Here is an 18,026-nt window from a genome sequence, read left to right as displayed (position 1 = left end):
TGTAAGTGGTCCTGGGGCAGGTCCAAGGGTTGTGGAGTCACCGGGACTGGATGAGAAGGGTTCCAGGGCTCCACTAAGCAGGCTTTCCTAGGACCCTACTCCCTACTCCTATCAGAGATCAGTAAGGAAATGGATTGGATGTCTATTCACTTTTTCAAAGATCAGGTCTACTTCATTTACATGTCAAGAAAAATTTCTCAAGTACGATAAAGTGTTTACCATTTTCCTATAGCTCTTCAAATGCCTGACATTCATCTTTGCTCCCTACCTTTAAAATTCCTTTCTTTTTCACATTACCTTTTTTAATTGCTTCTATTGTAAAAAACAAAGACAAAAAACAAAGATGGGTGGATCTGTTGTGCACATTAGCAGGTCCATACAGAAAAATGCACAGAGGTTTATATGCCATTTACAGTAACAGCTCAGAGTACAGTCAAGAAGGAGAATCTGATATCAGCCTTACTCTGAAAGAAGCCTGTGTAGGATGAGATACCACTGAAGCTTAATCAGAATTTTCCCTCACCAATTATCTAACAGTGGCAAATGTAAAAATCATGCAGTTAAAATACATAGCAGTCACTCCGTATACTGCCCTCTCCCCACTCACCCAACTTCTGAATAACGGGGCTTTTTCAAATTTTATTCCCTTTTAGTTCATATTTCATGGAAAAATCTAAAAAGTCATGTTTTAGCAATATATCCCCATAGAGCATTGCAATTTACCAAGATTTTAATGTATTTGGACAGAAATCTTACTCAAAGATTAGTGATGACTATTTTCCAGCAAATATTGAGTAAAAAATAATTCTAAACCCAATCTGAGGTGATAAACTTCCTTTTCTGGGGGGACACAACTGCTGAGACAATTGTAGCAATTATCCAGGACAATAAAAGAAAGCTTACGACAGTCTGTCATATTATGGTGAGTGTGCATCAAAGCTCATCATGGTTTTTGGTGAGATCTTCCCCATAATTAGTAGCTTGGCTTCCAACAAACATGTTCCAGTTGTCCGAGATCTCCTCCTTAGTGAGCTTCTCATCCTTGTTTTTGTCCGGCTCGTACACCAGGTGCCTGGCCCCAGCATGCGCGTGGTCATAACCTTGCAGGAGGATCCAGCGGCGATTCTCATCTCTGTCCAGCTTCCCGTCCTTGTTCAGATCTCAGAATTCATTAAACTGCTCCCGTTCTGACAGCACCCAGTCTGGCTCAGGGCCATTCTCCTTGTGGGAAAACATATCAGCAATATACTCATCCTGATACACAAGGCCATCCCCGTTCTCGTTGAGGTCCTCCAGAGTTTCCCGAACCACAATTTCCTTCATGTGCTCAAACTCCTCAGGGGGCAGAAAGGTGGTGAACTCCTCCCGGGTGGCTGTCTTGTCACCATCGAGGTCCGCAGGCTTGAACCTTCTCTCATCGCATGGCAGCATCTTTTTAAAGGTGTGATGATCTGAAGTCTCATGAAACTCTGTGGGACTACAGGTATCTTTCAAGGTGCAACGGAAGTTGTGTTTTGTACAGACTCAGGGGAGAGGGAACTTAGAGCTCGGTATGTGGATTACTGCCCCTTGCGGTTGTGATCTTCATATCCCTGGAAGCAGTCATGTGAAGCCTCTACCAGAGAAGGGATTGCTCTAAATAATAGTGATAACGACAGCTGACATTTGTCAGGTGTTACCATGTGCCATGTACACTGTACATTGATTAACTCATTTGATCTTACCAACAACCCTATCAGGTAAGTACTGTTACTACCCCCATTTTATAGATGGGAAGATTGAGGCACAGAGGGCCACTAAGTTGCTCAAGCTCACACAGGGCAGTGTGGGTCCAGAGTCTGAGATCCTCTAGCACATGAAGAGGGTTTGAGCAACAAGACCTCTAAGATTTTTCCCATCCCTGAGACTCTCAGGTTTTAGGGTGTTCTCTACTGGGACCATCCTCAAGTCATGTACTTCTTGTGGCTTTTTTTTTTTTTTTTTTGCGGTACGCGGGCCTCTCACTGTTGTGGCCTCTCCCGTTGCGGAGCACAGGCTCCGGATGCGCAGGCTCAGCAGCCATGGCTCACGGGCCCAGCCACTCCGCGGCATGTGGGATCTTCCCGGAACGGGGCTCGAACCCGCGTCCCCTGCATCGGCAGGCGGACTCTCAACCACTGCGCCACCAGGGAAGCCCCCTTCTTGTGGCTTTCAGGTCACACTCCGCGTAAGGCCCAGGAGACGAGACATTGCTGACTCATTCTTTCCCAGCGGCGCAGGCTGGGAACTGAGCCAGGCCACTTGGCCAGCCTGGTGGCAGGTGCCGGTGCCTGTGGTTTGGCGGCGGGTCAGCAGCCGGGATGTGGCCTCAGGGGCTGACCCGTGGGGAGGGCAGTGGGTCCACAGAACCCAGACTCTGGGACCCTTCAGAGAGGGGTTGATTCGGGGATAGGAAGGAAATACAATTCAGAATTCAACAAGACAGACGTGTGAAACTGAAAAGCCCTAAGTGGACTTTACTCAGTGCCAGGGTCGAGCGTGGCTGACGCATGTGCACCTGGGTGACCCTCCCTGGGGGCTGAACTGGGGCTGCTGACAAGCTCTCCAGCACTATTCATCCCTCGACATTGACCCAAGGCGTCCTCGGTAGCCAGGGAGGAACAGGGTACCCTGCTGGAGGAACCTCCCTGCCCAGGGCTCCTCAGAGGTGCTCTGGGTACCGGTGCCCAGCAGACAGTGTAGGGGTGCCTGGTCCCACCCGCTGCCCTGAGGGCTGAAGGGGTCAGTATCATGGCCCGTGGGTGCCCCCAGGGAGCTCCTCTTACGTGCAATCGTATAAGGTTTTCTATAAATGGAGCTCATGGGTGGAATTAAAACTCTAGGAGGGCCTTCTCCTGATTCCCTAGGACCTCCTGCCCTGCATCTTCTAAGGGAGGTTTTGTGCCTGAAAGTCCCTTCTCTTTTGTTTTTGGACACTTGGGTGACAGGAGTAGACAAAATCCTGGCACCAAAGAAAGCAGCTGGCCAAACCCTGGTATTCCTACTGATTAGAAGGAATTCGGTTTGAGTTAGTGGTTCCCAAACTTGTCTGATGATAAAACCCACTCGATCAGAACCTTTCTGTGAAGAACCTGGCAAAACTACATTTAAAAATAAGAGTCCCTTCCCCAACTTTTATCATGGAGTGAGACCCTGAGGGAAAAAAGTTTGAGCTACAGACTCAATTCCCAGCACCTTCATCTTGGACTTGAGAGGGCCTTGAGGAATCTACACTAATGATCTGATAAAACTAAAATGTAAAGAACCCAGTGAATGCGAGAGAATGCTTCAAAACCCCTGAAGATTTTCCACCTTTAATTTTAAAAGTTATTTATTATTTTACAAACACTTTAATAGAACTTACTGTGAGCCAGATACGATGCTTGAAAAATATTTGCTCGTTTAATTTTCATAGAACCCAGAGGCCCGGTGGGGTTAAGTCACTTGCCTAGGGTCGCACAGAAGTGGTGGAGTCCAAGTTCAGACCCGGGCTGTCTGGCCCCTGAGTGTTTGCTGTAAACCACTAAGTTATATGTTTTTTGTTTGTTTGTTTGTTTTGTTTTGTTTTGCTTTGCGGTACGCGGGCCTCTCACTGTTGTGGCCTCTCCCGTTGCGGAGCACAGGCTCCGGACGCGCAGGCTCAGCGGCCATGGCTCACGGGCCCAGCCACTCCGCGGCATGTGGGATCCTCCCGGACCGGGGCACGAACCCGTGTCCCCTGCATCGGCAGGCGGACTCTCAACCACTGCACCACCAGGGGAGCCCTATATGTGTTTTTAAAACATCTCTTTTCGTTTGGCCACAGAGCAAACCCTCTCTTCTTAATCATTGTAAACGATAAAACAGCTTCGTCTGCGTGATTTCAAATATTACACTTCCCCCCTGCGGTCCAATTAGCGGGGCTATTTTTGTATGTGGAGCCCAATCCGACTTTCTCTTTGGATGGAAAACCATGCCTATTGTTATGGCAATCCAAAATGCTGTGTGGAAGCTTTAAAGTACAGATTTGAATCCCTTTGTTTTTCACCCCAAATGTTGAAACAAACCTAAGAGCTCTGCTGATTCCTGACAGTTTTGAGTCTCCGCGTTTCAAATATTTCAGACCAGCTTGGGAGCAAACACATGATATTCTGCTTGTTTCTCTTGCATAGTTTATTTTTAAAAGCATGCATCTGGCTTCTTTTTCGTTCTCCAGAAGGAGGAGGGAAATTGCTCCGAGAAGGCGGGTGTTGGATGGAAACTTCTCCCCAAAGCAGGAGGCAGCTCCGTGCGGATCTAGTTCCTTAGTGGGTGCTGTCCCTTGATTGGTCTTGTCCTTCAACCTCAGGCTCAGAGCTTCCAAGCTCTTCCAAGAATCCTCTGACCTGCTGGGCTCCTTGCACGTGGACAGGAAAGAAGATGTTGGTTACTTGTACGTGTCCACCTTTTCAGAGGAAGAGTTTAGTCACCCTCTGATCGTCCGTGGTCAGGTCAAATAGAGGACGCCTTTCTGGCTGAGAGAGCCCGTTGTCACAGTGTCACAATCATTACCGAGCATTTACTACGTGTCAGACGGTGGGTAGCTATGCCATGAAGTAGACATTAAAATCCCCCATTTAAAAAAATTAGAAACTGAGGCCCAGAGGAGCTAAGTGTCCTCTACGCCCAAGGTCACGCAGCTCGTGAGAGCAGAGAGGGGACTGGAGCCTGGGTTTGACACCAGCATCTCTGCTCACTGCACCAGCTCACGGAGCGAGGAGTCATTCTTATCCCTCGTTCCTAACACAGCACCGTGGGAGTCTCTGTAGGAGCAAACGGGCAGCAAATTCACATGACCAGGCAGCTGGAAACTATGTATAGTCTGAAAACTTGGGCCTTGATTATAGCTCTTGCTTCATGATTTTCTTGGAGGAGCCTGAGTCCCACCAAGAAGTGCAAGGTGTGAAATTCACATAGCCTTTTGGGATCACAAGTACACTTTCACCAATAGCCTTAATCAGGGAAGAGCACGTTAACCAGTAGGTTTTATGGTTGCTATAGTTATTTTCCGCAAGGAGCTGGAGTCGAAACTTGTGGGCAGCAGGAGGCAAACTAGCTCTGGCTTGAGATATGGTTCCATTCAGTGTCTTTTCTTCAAGTCCCAGCTCTGCCACCTGTTATTGGTATGACCTGCGGGCATGGGATTTGCCCACACCGAGCCTCAATTTCTGCATCTGTAAATTGGGATCACAGCTTCGTCTGCACTGGGTGGTTTCAAAGACTAAATGACATGGCATACAAAACCCCTGGCCGTGGGAGGCATGTCTCCTCTGAGAGTCTCTGTGGCCCAGCCAGAGCCCTCACCCGCCCCACCCCCCACCCCCAACCGCTGTCCCCTGTGGGCACTCTCTCCTCCCTGTCATCCCAAGACCTCCTGCCTTCTGAGCTCTCCAGTCAGGTTCAAGTTCCTTAACTGTAAAATGGAGATAATAATATATAAACCAAGTGTCACCCTGCCCCTGGGTCCTCAACAACTCCAGCCTGCTTGGTCCCTTTCCTTTAAGATTCAAGTAATGTTAGCTAGAGGCTTTTCATAGATGTCCAGACTGAGGAAGTTCCCCTCTATTTCTAGTTTGCCAGGAGTTTTAAAATCAATCAATGGGTGTTGACCTTTGTCAAATGATTTTTTTTCCATCAATTAATGGGATCATGTGATGTTTCTTCTTTAGAATGTTAACATGGTGGATTACAATGATTGATTTTTGAAAACCAAACCAGCCTTTCATTTCCAGAATAAATGCCTCTTGGTTGCTGTATATCCTTCTTTCTAAATATTGCTGGATTTTATTTGTAAATATTTTGTTGAGGACTTTTGCATCGATGTTCATAAAGGCTATTGATCTCTAGTTTTCTTTTTTTAATACTTTCTTTATAGGGTTTTTATATCAGGATAATGCTGGCCTAATAAAATGGTTGGGAAGTGTTTCCTCCTTTTTTCTTTTCTGACAGACACTGTGTAGAATGGATATTATTTCTTCTTCAATTGTCTGATAGAATTCTACAGTGAAATTATCTAGCTTGGAGGGTTTTTTTGTAACTACAAACTAAATTTCTTTAGTTGTTATAGAACTATTCAGGTTATTTATTTCATAGTAGGTGAATTTTGTAGTTTTTGTTTTTTGAGGAACTGGTCCATTTTACCTAAGTTAGAGAATTTATGCGTGCAGAGCTGTCCATAGTTTTCCTTTATTATCTTTTTAATGTTTGTGATATCTCTAGTGGTAGCCCCTCTTTTATTCCTATTTGTGCCTCTCTTTTATTCCTGATTTTGATAATTTCTCTCTCAGTTCCTTTATCAGTCTTTGTAGAAGTTTATGAGTATTGTTGATCTTTTCAAAGATCCAGATTGGTTTAACTGACTTTCTTAATTGCTTTCTGTTTTAATTCAATTGATTTCTTTTCTTATCTTTATTATATTCTTTCTTCAGCTTCCTTTGGGTTTATTTTTCTCTTCTTCTTTTATTTCCTAGGGTGAGGTTTTTAGATCAGTGATTTAAAATTTTTCTTTTTCTTTTTTTAAAATTTATAAACATTTGATGCTATAAGTTTTCCTCTAAGCACTGCTTTAGTTGCATGGTACAAATTTTGATTTGTTGTATTTTAATTTATGCTCAATTAAAAATATTTTCTAATCTCCCTTGCTACTTCCTCATTGACCATGGGTTATTTAGAAGTATATTGTTTAATTTCCAAGTGATTGGAGGTTTTCCTGTTATCTTTCTGTTGTTGATTTCTAGTTTAATTCCATTATGACCAGAGAACATACCTTATACAAGTTCAGTTCTCTTAAATTTGTTAAGGTTCTTTTTTAATGGCCTAGGGTATGGTGGCTGTTCCATGTGTACTTGAAAGGAGTGTGTATTCTGTTGTTGGGTGAAGTGCTAAATGTTATTTAGATCCACTTGGTTGATGGTCTTTTTCAGTTCTTCAATATCCTTACTGATTTTCTGTCTACCAGTTCTATCTATTAATACTGAGAGAGGAGTTTTGAGGTCTCCTAGTGTAATTTTGTATTCTGTCCAGGTTTTATAGCTGCATTCATTGAGAGTAAATGTGCTTACTCCACATTTTTCAGAACTAAAGCCCATTTGCCTCTTTACCTAAATCATGTTTGTGCCACTGCTGATTGACTCGGGAGAGACACATCCTAGCAATGAAATATCCGACTCTCTTCACATTCTCAGTGCTTAATCCTAAGACAGGGTTTGAGAAGAACCAGTTGGGGGAGAGTGGGGGACTCAGGCTTCGTCCAGAAAGGGGGTTCGTCCCACACCTAAGAAGGGTCTAGGTGTTCCCTGAAGAGCCCCTGCCATCTCCTTGTCTTCCCACAGCAGGGTTCAGGGATCCGGAGAGGCATTGCAGAGGAGGGGACACCCGACTAAGCTTCCAGGCTATTTTAGGGTCATAAAGGTGAAAAAGATAGGAGGGACGGTAGAGGGAGCCATCTCTGCAAAGGCCTAGAGCCCGAGAACACGGGGTGAGCCTGGACATATTGTCACCTCTTCTGACCACTCTGCTGCTTACTTCTTGGACCCCCAGTTACAAGCACAGGAATCTTGCCTCTGCAGGCTGCAAAGCACTCTCCCTAAGGTCATCTCACTGTGACCGGGTGGTGCCTTATTCCTTCCCTTAAGGATGAGAACACTGAGGCTTTGTGGATGGACTCATCCATGCCACCCTACAGAGATGTCACAGAACTGTTTTAGAACTCAGGTCTCCTCACTCCTGTCTAGCCCTTTTTTTTCCCCCCCGCCCAGGGTGGGGACATGGATTTTTTTCCCCAGCTTTAATGAGGGATAATTGACAAATATAGTTGTATATATTTCAATAGTACACTGTGATGATTTAATATACATATAGATTGTGAAATGATTACCATGATCAAGAATCAAGATAACTAACACATACATCACCTCATATAGTTAACTCCTTTTTTTTGGTGGCAAGAACACTTAAGAGCTACTCTCAGCAAATTTCAAGGATGCAATAGCATATTATCAGCTATAGTCACCATGCTGTACATTAGATCTTCAAAGCTTATTCATCTTATACATTTGACCTATATCTCTTCATTTCCCCCAACCCCCAGAAACCACCATTCAACATTCTGTTTCTATGAAATCAGCTTTTTTTTTTTTTGTAAGTTCCACATATACGTGATACTATTCCTTTATCCACTCATCTGCTGATGGACACTTAGGCTGTTTTCATACATTGGCTATTGTGAATAATACACAATGGACACAGGAGTGCAGGTATCTCTGCAAGATCCTGATTTGGTTTCCTTCTGATATATTCCCAGAAGCAAGACTGCTGAATCATATCATAAGATAACTCTATTTTTAATTTTGGGGGGATCCTGTTTTCCATAATGTCCTGTCCAATCCTATTTTCTCAGAAAGTTCCTAGCCGTGGGGCCTCCCAGATCACCTGGGAATTCTCAAGCTTTTCTATTTTCCTGTTTCCAAACCATTTCCATGCGCAACTGCTGTCTGCAGGTGCCCATCCCTGGAGGGGGCATATCAGCGTTTCCAGGGGTTGACTGAGTGGCATTGAACTTCACAGTCTGAACAAGCACCCCTGACCCTGATAGGCAGTTCTCCTCTCCCTGTGCCTAGAGAAGAACCTCTGATTCTGTTCAAATTCTTTCATTTTACAGATAGTGAAACAAGGCCGAGAGAGGGGAAGAGACCAGCTGGGGGATTAGAACTGAGACCCAAGCTGGGGATTTGGGATGTGGATTTGTGACTCTTTAATAAGAAATCAATCATGGTTAACAGTTATCAAGCACTTCCTCGATCCTGTGACCCTCTGTTAGTCCCTTTACGTGGATGAACTCATGCATTCTTCACAACACCCTGGGAGGCAGATATCATTACTATTGAGCTCATTTCACAGATGAGCAAACCGAGGCACGGAAAGGTTTGATAACTTGATGAAGCTCATGCCCTAGTGCATGGGGAAGCCAGGGAGCCAACCCAGGCCCTACAAGCTCCAGGCCTTTGCGCCCAGACACGCCCACCTCTTCTGCTTCTCTACCTGTCCCCCTGTTTCTCAGCATCAGAATCCCTCTGCCACCAAACGAATGGCCTTTATTTCCCTTCTAGGAGCACCCGATCAGCTGCTGGGGCTCCTCAGCGTTAGTGATATTCACAAGGAGTGTCCAGTGCCTGCACACAGCAAGGCCATAGGGGCCAATCCTCTGCCCGAGTGTCCTGCCCTCACCGAGGAGGGGCCCTGCCTGGGCCTGGCCTCCCATCCTGCGGACCTGGCCTCCTTCCAAAGCCCACATCCTCTCAAGGTCTCGAGAGCAGGAGCCCTTCCCAGCTCAGTCAGGACCCGGCTGAGGGGTGGCCCGGGGCAGGAGTGACAATGCGTCTAAAATTACCCCAGCTGAAAGCTGTGTGTGCTCCACCCTTCCTGCATCCCTCCCTGAGACTGGACCAGCCGAGAGAGAGCCCTCTGTGGATTGGGTGATTTGTGTTGAAAGTTGTGCTCCCAGCCTCTGGGCCCCTCTGGGCTGGAGTGCTGGGAGGGGTCCCTGGAAACCCAGCTTGTGTGAAGCAGGCTTGCCATGGGGTCCGGTGCTCTGCCCTGGTGTCTTCTTTTGAGCTGTGGAGGGTTCTCTGGGCCTCTGTGTTCCCTCTCCTTGGATCACACTTGCCTGGTAATTCCTACTTAGCCCCACAGGTGTTCTCCTAGATGCCTCTTCTTCCAGGAAGCCTTCCTTGCATACCTCCCTCCTGCATCCATCTGGGTTGCATGCCTTTTCCCATCTTACCCCTCATAGAACTTTTCAGTATTGGCCTGTTCATGAGTCTGTGTCTCCAAGTAAAGGGCCAGGTTCACTGTAGTATTCCAAATCCCCAGCACAATGCCCAAACCATAAGAAATGCTTAATAATAGGGAACTTCGTTCAATATCCTGTGATAAACCATAATGGAAAAGAATATTAAAAAAATATGTATATGTGTAACTAAATCACTTTACTGTACAGCAGAAATTAACACAGCATTGTAAATCAACTATACTTCGATAAAAAAATAAATAAAATTCAGAATGTAAAACTGGAAAAAAAAGAGATGCTTAATAATGTTTGTTGAATTAGCTAATTAAAACAAAGATGTCAAGGGTGAAGACTGAATAGTATAGTTTTCTTCACGCTGTAGCTTTTGGGTATCCATAGACATAAGAAAGGAAACATTCCAATGTTGAGGTATTAAAGGAAGAAACATGCCTTGTATAACCTATCGTTTTAGGAGTTGCAAACCCTCAGTTGTTTCTGATCGTGTCTAAATGTCTTTCTGAGTGGGATACTTGGGATGAGACTTTAGAATGTCCTTGTTGACAGGACTCTGAGAGGTCTTTATCCCTATTTTACAAAGAAGGAAGTGGAGACTCAGAGAGGTTCAGTAACTCGCTAGGGTTGCACAGCCAGGAAATGGCATTTTGGGGTTGTCTCATTATTCATAAGGCGTGTCTGTCTCTTACCTTCACGGGCTTTCGTGCAGCATGGGAGACACAGAGGTACTAAGACCATGACACATCGCTGCGAAGAGTACAGTGACCGAGGGAAGGGGAAAATTGCAGGGGGAGCCGGCGGGAAGAGGGAAGCACCTGCCTGGGAGTGTGCCGATTGGACCAGGGTGGGAAGCAATGGGAAGAGCGTGTGCAAGGCAAGGAGGCTGGAAATGCAGGACTCTTGGGGGACCCTGATGATCTCCCCCTCTCACGGGCAGCTGTTGAAATGAGGCGGACGCTTGGGAAGAGTTAATGTTGCTTTTGCCTGTCCCTAAAGTGAGGTCATGTCTGGCCACTGAACTGTCAGCTTTACCAATCTAACCTGTTCTCCCCAACAACAGTAAACCAGTCAAATCCATTTACCCTCTTCACCATCAAATAAGCCGAATTTTCTGACGTCAGGATTTCTGGAGGTAGAAAGCCTTTGCCAAGAGGTGGAGAAGAGCCCTCCGGTTGGGTCTTTGAGCAAGTCCTGCTCGGCCACTTTCCGTCCCCTCCAGGCAGTGTCTGTCCTTCCATCCATCCATCCATCCATCCGTCCAACCATCTGTCTGTCTGCCCGTCTGTCCGTCCGTCTGTCCATCCGTCTGTCTGTCCATCCTGGCCAAATTGGCAGGTCGGGGCAGGAGCCCTCCATGGCCCGCTGCAAGCTCTTTCTCTGAGATGAGTGATGAATGCGCTTGGGGATTAGCCGACTCTTCCTGGCCCTGGTGGTGCCAGGAGTGAGCACATTCCTGAAAGGCCAGAGCTGATGGATGCCTTGGGGGGAGGGGGAGGCTTTAGGGAGAGGAGAGGCGAGAGTTTGGGAGGGGATTCCTGGCATTCCCAGGGACGGGGTGGGGGGCGGGGGGCAGAAATGCCTGGAGCCATGATGGACAGACAGCTGAGAGAACAGGCCCAGACCAGGTGCGGGGTGGGGGGCCTTGATCCACACCTCCGGCCCTCCCCACCCTCAGTGCCCTGGAATGTTATCTTTCCTCTAATCACCTGCAGGCCAGGGAAGAATGAGGGGGTGGCACTCGTGTGAGAGAGTGGCTTTTTCTGGGTGGGGGGAGGGAGGGAGAGGACAAGGAGGATGGTGGCCTAACGGGGTGGAAAGAAGATACTAGAGCTTCCTGAATCCCACCTACTTGCATCATAGAGGGCCTGAGTGGGGAAGGACGTGGAACCTATAAAGCTTCCCATGAAGGACCCTGGGGTAACACCTCTTCCACCCTTTATGTGGTGACTGAGGCATCTTAGGGCCCAGGAAACATACCAGAACTCTTGATGTCTTTGGTTTCATAATCAGATACCTCTTGCCCTGAGCCTCAGTTTCCCCAATTCTAGGAGTGAAGAAGTTTAATTCCGTGGTCTCTGAAGACCGTCCTGGTTCTGATGTCCTTGGACCTGTGAGAGCGCTCGCCCCAGACTACTCACGGGTGGTGGCTGGTGAGCAGGCGAAGAGGGGAGAGACGTGTCAGGCATCTCACTCTTATACTCCAGTGAGGCCCCTGGACGGTACTGGAGGCAGGGAGTCCATGAAATCTGCTTCTTTGGAAGCTGAGCTCCTGAGGCTGCCTGGCAGAGGGAGAGCGTCAAGCCCAGATGCTGCCAGGATCCACCCTCGTGCCCGTGGCTGAATCGCTCCAAGCCTCGCTTCCTAACTTAGAAACCAGGGTGACAGCGGTGACCTCTCGTGGTTAGGGCAAGGCTGGAGCAGGTTTTGCTGATGCTCCCCTTTCTGGCCGCCCGTTGGCCGCCCACTCTGGCTCTCACCTCTAGAGTGTTCTGCAGACCAGGCGGCCACGGCTCTCAGAGTTCCCTGGTCTCTTTTGTGGTTTTTCTTTTCCACAAGGCGCTTTGTTCACTATCTAAATGTAATGTCCTTTTCATGTCTTTTAATACTTCTCATTAAACAAAAATCTTGCTGATTAGAGGAGGAAAGGACGTGGAAGATCAGGGACGTGATGCCTTTCACCTTCCCTCAGCGGAGCCCCCCACCCCGTGACCAGCACTGGGCCAGGGTGTCTGCCGAGGGGGTACATACAGGTACACCTTGTTTTACTGCACTTCACGTTCTAGAGCTTCACGGATATTATGTTTATTACAACTTGAAGGTTTGTGGCAACCCTGCGTCGAGCGAGTCTATCGGGGCCATTTTCCCAACAGCATTTGCTCACTTTGCGTCTCTGTGTCACATTTTGGCAGTTCTTGCAATACTTCAAGCTTTTTCATTAATACTATATTTGTTATGTGGTCTGTGATCAGTGATCTTTGATGTGACTATTTCAAAAAGATGAAAATTTGTTGAAGGTTCAGATATGGTTAACAATTTTTAGAAATAAAGCATTTCAAAATTAAGGTATGTACAATTTGTTTAGACATAATGCTATTGCACTTCATAGACTACAGTAGAAACACAACTTTTATAGGCACTGGGAAACCAGAAAACTCGTGTAACTCACCTGATTGCCATATTGGCTCTATTGTGGTGGTCTGGACCTGGACTCCCAGAATCTCCAAGGTATGTCTGTATTTCTTCCCATTTTATAGATGAAGAAACTGAGGCCGAGGGACCTCAAGGTCACACAGTTAGTATGAGGTAGAACTGGGGTTGATTCATAAGTAGCTGAGTGAAACTGTGTGATAGTTTCTTATTTTACAGCAGAGGAGCCCTCCGAACCACAGTGCAAATCTCATAGCAGACGTATGACGAACAAGAACTATTCTCTTGTGGTTACACAATGATTTACTTAAAGACAAGTGACCTGAACACAGAAGTTGCTTTTCAAACCTTTATATTCTAAATAACGCTGCCACGGTCATTCCCATACATCCACTCACAGTATGTACCAAATGCTACTGCGCGCTTGAGACTGCCTTGACTTCATGATGTGTTTGTGTACGTCACTGAGGGACTGGTCCCCCTCTCCGTCTTGCGTCCTCCTGCACCGTGCCTGCCGTGGCTCCTTGAACACGTAGCTGTTCTGAAAGTATCCGTTACACGCCAGAGACATCACAGAGCCCGGGAAAGGCTGGCTCTATTTTTCTTCAACCTGGAAGCTAAAGACTGTATCTCTTGTGGGAAGCCACCTTTGAATACTAGCTGGAAAAACACTGATGGCGCAGTCCCTTATCAGAGCTTCCTGAAACCCTCCAAAGGAGCACAATGTTGGGTGGGTGGTACTATATCCATTACCTCATCTCCTTTGCTGTCCTCCTTTCTCTGGTCACATCAAACAAAAACAAAACCTTGGCCAACCCTATCCATAGGGGCTGTTCTATATTAAGATGAGCAATTGTGAGGAAATCTAAAATTAGCCCAGCGTTAATCAGCTCCTGTTGCCAACGTGGATGACTCAGTTTTCAATTGCACAAGTCCTGAATTCCAATGGTGCTCTCAGGGGCAGCACTCAGTGACATGGACGAAGCGCAATGCTGGGACATCGTGTGGCCATGGGCACTGGTAGGAAGAGTACTAGCTTTTAGAGTCAGGTAGCCTGGGTTGGGATCCTGGCTCTGACCCTCACTAGCTTCAAGTCCAAGGGCACACAAGGGTGGAAGAGGTTTTCTTAACCTCTTTGAGCCTCAGTTTCCCCATATGAAAAGAGGTGATGAAAGCACATTTTTCATAGGATGGCTATAACAATTCAATAAGATCATGTATGTAAAAGTGGACCTAGCATAATTCCTGATGCAATGGTTCCTCCCTGCAAGGCTGTGGTTGCCTACGCAACTCAACTCACGGTAGCAGCCTGCACAGCCCTGGAGAGGACCATCTTCCCTTGGGTATCTGAATTCAGCTTCCTCTTGTACACATCCAGGACCAGCCCAACACGCTAGTCATCCCCATTGCTACCTAGCCAGCATGGCAATTGGCACTGGATAAAATTCGATCAGCACTCTGCTCATCTGGGGGTCAGACACAGGAGCCTCTCAACTCCAGAGCATGGCCATTACCCTGGAAGCAAGCAGGAAATGCACCTGGGTAACAAGGAAAGTAACTTCTGCAAAGGGCCACTTTTGTCCACAAGAGCAAAGAGAGCCAACCTTGGGCTTTCTTGGCAGAGTTTGGTGGCATAGAATTCTGCGTGGAGAGAAAATTATTGACTTAATCATGCTGAATCATGTCTGCTTTCTTCTGGAAAATCTAATTTCTCTCCCTTGTTAGTGGGAATAATGCTTCCGAAGCAACTTAGGACACATTGAGAGATGGAAAGGAGAAGTAATAGCCATGGGGAACGGTTCTGGGAAAGAAAATGGAATTAGTGGCTGGAGACAGGTTGGTGCCAGTGAGTGCAGGGACACCCAGCCCTCAGCCTGGTGTTTTCAGAGGACATCAGTGAATCAAAGTCTGTTTCAAGTCACTGATGTTGTATGTGTTATGGGGTCCAAGTTCATACTGCTCGCTGCGCCACAGGCCAATAAAGTGAGAGACGGAAACCAGCAGAGAAGAGAGTGGACTATTATCCCAAGAAGCATCTTACCTGGGTTAGCATTCAGGCTTCTTTGATACTAAAAGGGGAGGGAGTGTGGCTGGTTTTTGCAAACTTCTTGGGGCAGGAATCCTTTGTTCTTGCAGCTGTCCGCAGAGGTCTGGTCACAACATTCCTATAAACCTTCAACAAGACAATTGTTATTTTCTGTTCTGCAACTTTTAATCTCTATTTGAATGGAAAAGTGTTATACCTTTAAAGGTCAGAGGCTTGAGAATGGGCTGTCTTGTCTATGGCAGGCTATAGGCAACATTCTTTTCCAAAGGTGCAGAGCCAGCATGACTAAGCACAGGCAATAGCACAGAGGTTGCAGCTAAAGGACTAGATCCAATATGGAGTCAGGTTTGTTCTTCTGTGTTACACACGTGCTTTGTTAAACAAGTCAGGAATGCTTCTAATCCATTTATACTCCCAACACAAGTGGCTAAAAATATAAAAGCTTATCACTTCAAATGGAAAATGTCAGTAATCTGGAATATTGGCTTTTATGGAATAGTTTACTCACCTCACTCACAGAGGGCAGGCAGCGGCTGCAGGGAAGGTTTTCTCTGGCTTCCAAAAGGAGTAACAGCATGTATGGGGGCAGGGGTACAGGGGGAAATCTCTGTACTTTCCACCCAGCTTTGCTCTGAACCTAACACTGCTCTGAAAACTAATGTCTATGGGGGGGGGGGGTGCGGGGAAAGAGAGATATGAGATTGGCACAGTTTAGTTTTTAATGTTGCTGTTTCTAGCATTGAATAAATGAATACATATCATTTTTGACTTCTGATGGGTGCAGAATGTACCTCTTTCTAAACCTCCATTTCCTTATCTGTAAAATGGGGACAAACCCATCATGTATCTCCCAGGGCTGCAGTGAGGATTAGACCGGATATGGCTATGAGGGCCTGGGCACAGTGCCCAGTTCCGTGGAGATACCAGTAGCACCATCGTCTTTGGATTTGAAGGAAAAAATCAATTTCATGTAACTGTGACTGCTTTTTGGACAGCACCGAGGAATGAGAGCTTGACTGAGGCCAGAAATAAAGGGCGTTCTGAGTCCTCAAGTCTCCGCTCTCAGGAGGAGTTGACTGTGTCTTGTCGTGGATCCCATCCGTGATGGAGGTCCCTTTTCTATCCCTTCCCCACCAAGCGGCCTTCCATTCCTTGCCTCCGGAAGCAGTGTGAGCATCTGAGCGCTGGGAGGGAGAGGAGGAACTGTCCCCTGAGCCCACGAGTCTTTAAGCTGAGCAGGAACCGCTGGGCCCCTCGGACAAGCCTGTAACATGCAGTGACATTCTGAGGGGCTGTGGCCCCTCTTGAGCGTCTACACACACATCACGTGACGGCTTCCGCCCCCATTCAAGCAACAGGACGCCTGTGAGCTTCAGACAGCAGGGCTCATGTGTCCTTCCTTTGCATCCCCAGAAGGTGGGCATGAGGGGTGTGGAAGGACTGACTCTAGGACAAGGAATCAGGCAGACCTGCCTTCTCGGAGCCTCGGTTTTCTGATGGGAAGAGTTGAGTTGATAGTCCCTGATAGCCTTTCAGTGTTGTTGAGAGCCTCAGACAGGGTACTTGGTCTGCAAACACCTTGGGAATCGCCAGCTGCAGAGGTTGAGTCTGAGGAGGAGAAAGGCCATCTTGGACGCTGAGTGTGTCACCATCATAGGGCGTCCCCATCTCTTTCCTCTTACTGGGGTGTGGAGCTTCCGGTCACTGCTCAAGTCCATACGTTCCATCCTCAAGTCCCATCTGGGTCAGCCTGCCCAGATTGCCACCGTGGAGGCCATGCTGGGAGGGGGTCCACCTTCTCCTTGTTCCTTCATGCTAAGAGCCTGCCACCAGGAGAGGGGACGTGCCGTGCACTGGGTCACATGGCCTGGGAGTAGGGGTGGGGTGAGGTGGGCTTGACCCCGGATCTCTGGGCTCCCAGACCCGCCTCCACCACTCCAAGCTGGCACTCACAGACTGATGGTTTTCCATCCCTCCATCACTCAATGCCGTGAGCACATCAACTGAAACGTTTTATCTCCTGATACGCAGTGGAGGGAGTGTCTACAAGACACCTTCCAAAAATAATATTTTTGCTCTCCGGCAGCAAAATACACAGAATTCGTTCTTGTCATTTTTGAATCTCTGGCAACAGCTCAACGCATTCTTATTTAGAACAATGTAACAATCTGACTTCTGTTTTGGCCTCTAAGTTCTTTTGTCCCTTCCAACAAAGTGTGAAATATGCACTTCCCGGAGTGGGAGGACAGCTCCTGACAATGTAAAGCAATAACAAACTGAGCCAGAGGCAGGGGTGGGCACTGGAACCAGTGATCCCAGCCCTTTTGAAATCCTCTGTCTGGGTTACCAGGAAGACCAAAAATAAGTAGATGGCAACAGCTGCCTGGTTACAATGGGTTGGCGACACTTTCTGGTTCTCGTTTGCAGTCAAGGATGGTGTGATATCAAAGGTTGTCCCTAACCGACCCCCATGTACCTCAGTCCCCCGATTTGTTATTCAGTTTGCACAAGGTGAGCCTCTCTGCCTGAGCACCTACTACCCCATCTGAATCTCAGAGTCCCTTAGGTATTAGCTCCTCTGGAGACTTCCCTTGACTCATCCATCTGGTCAGTAAATGTTTGCTGAAATCTACAGCGTGCCAGCATGGTGAGAATCATGACTCAGACACAGGTTAGTACTCCCTCCGTTGTGCTACGTCTATTTATGTTTCTTCATTTTAGGTATGAGGTAACTGAGGTCTAGAGAGGGGAGGTGACTTAAGCCAAAGTGATGTTACAAGTGACCTGAGAACACAGAGGCTCTAAGAGGCTCTACTGCTGCTCAAGTTGCCATAGATGCCCTGGGTTGCACATGGGGGCAGCTGGTCACCCCCTCATCTCTGCACAGTGGCAGGGGACCCCAAAGACCTCAAGAGCAGGAAGACACGGTGGGTGGCTGTGCCTCACGCCACGCCAGGGTGTCGGGGTGCACCCTAGATGGGGCAAGAGGAGGTA

General features: G+C 47.3%; 1 pseudogene; it reads right to left on the bottom strand.

Annotated features, from left to right (window-relative positions):
- Positions 1–864: 864 nt before the first annotated feature.
- LOC101286289 (reticulocalbin-1-like) lies at positions 865–1,470 on the bottom strand (annotated as a pseudogene).
- Positions 1,471–18,026: the final 16,556 nt, after the last annotated feature.

The sequence above is a fragment of the Orcinus orca genome, chromosome 13 (genome assembly GCF_937001465.1).
Source record: "Orcinus orca chromosome 13, mOrcOrc1.1, whole genome shotgun sequence".
NCBI lineage: Eukaryota > Metazoa > Chordata > Mammalia > Artiodactyla > Delphinidae > Orcinus > Orcinus orca.
The sequence above is the reverse complement of the archived record's forward strand: the minus strand, read 5'-3'. Positions and strand labels throughout refer to the sequence as shown.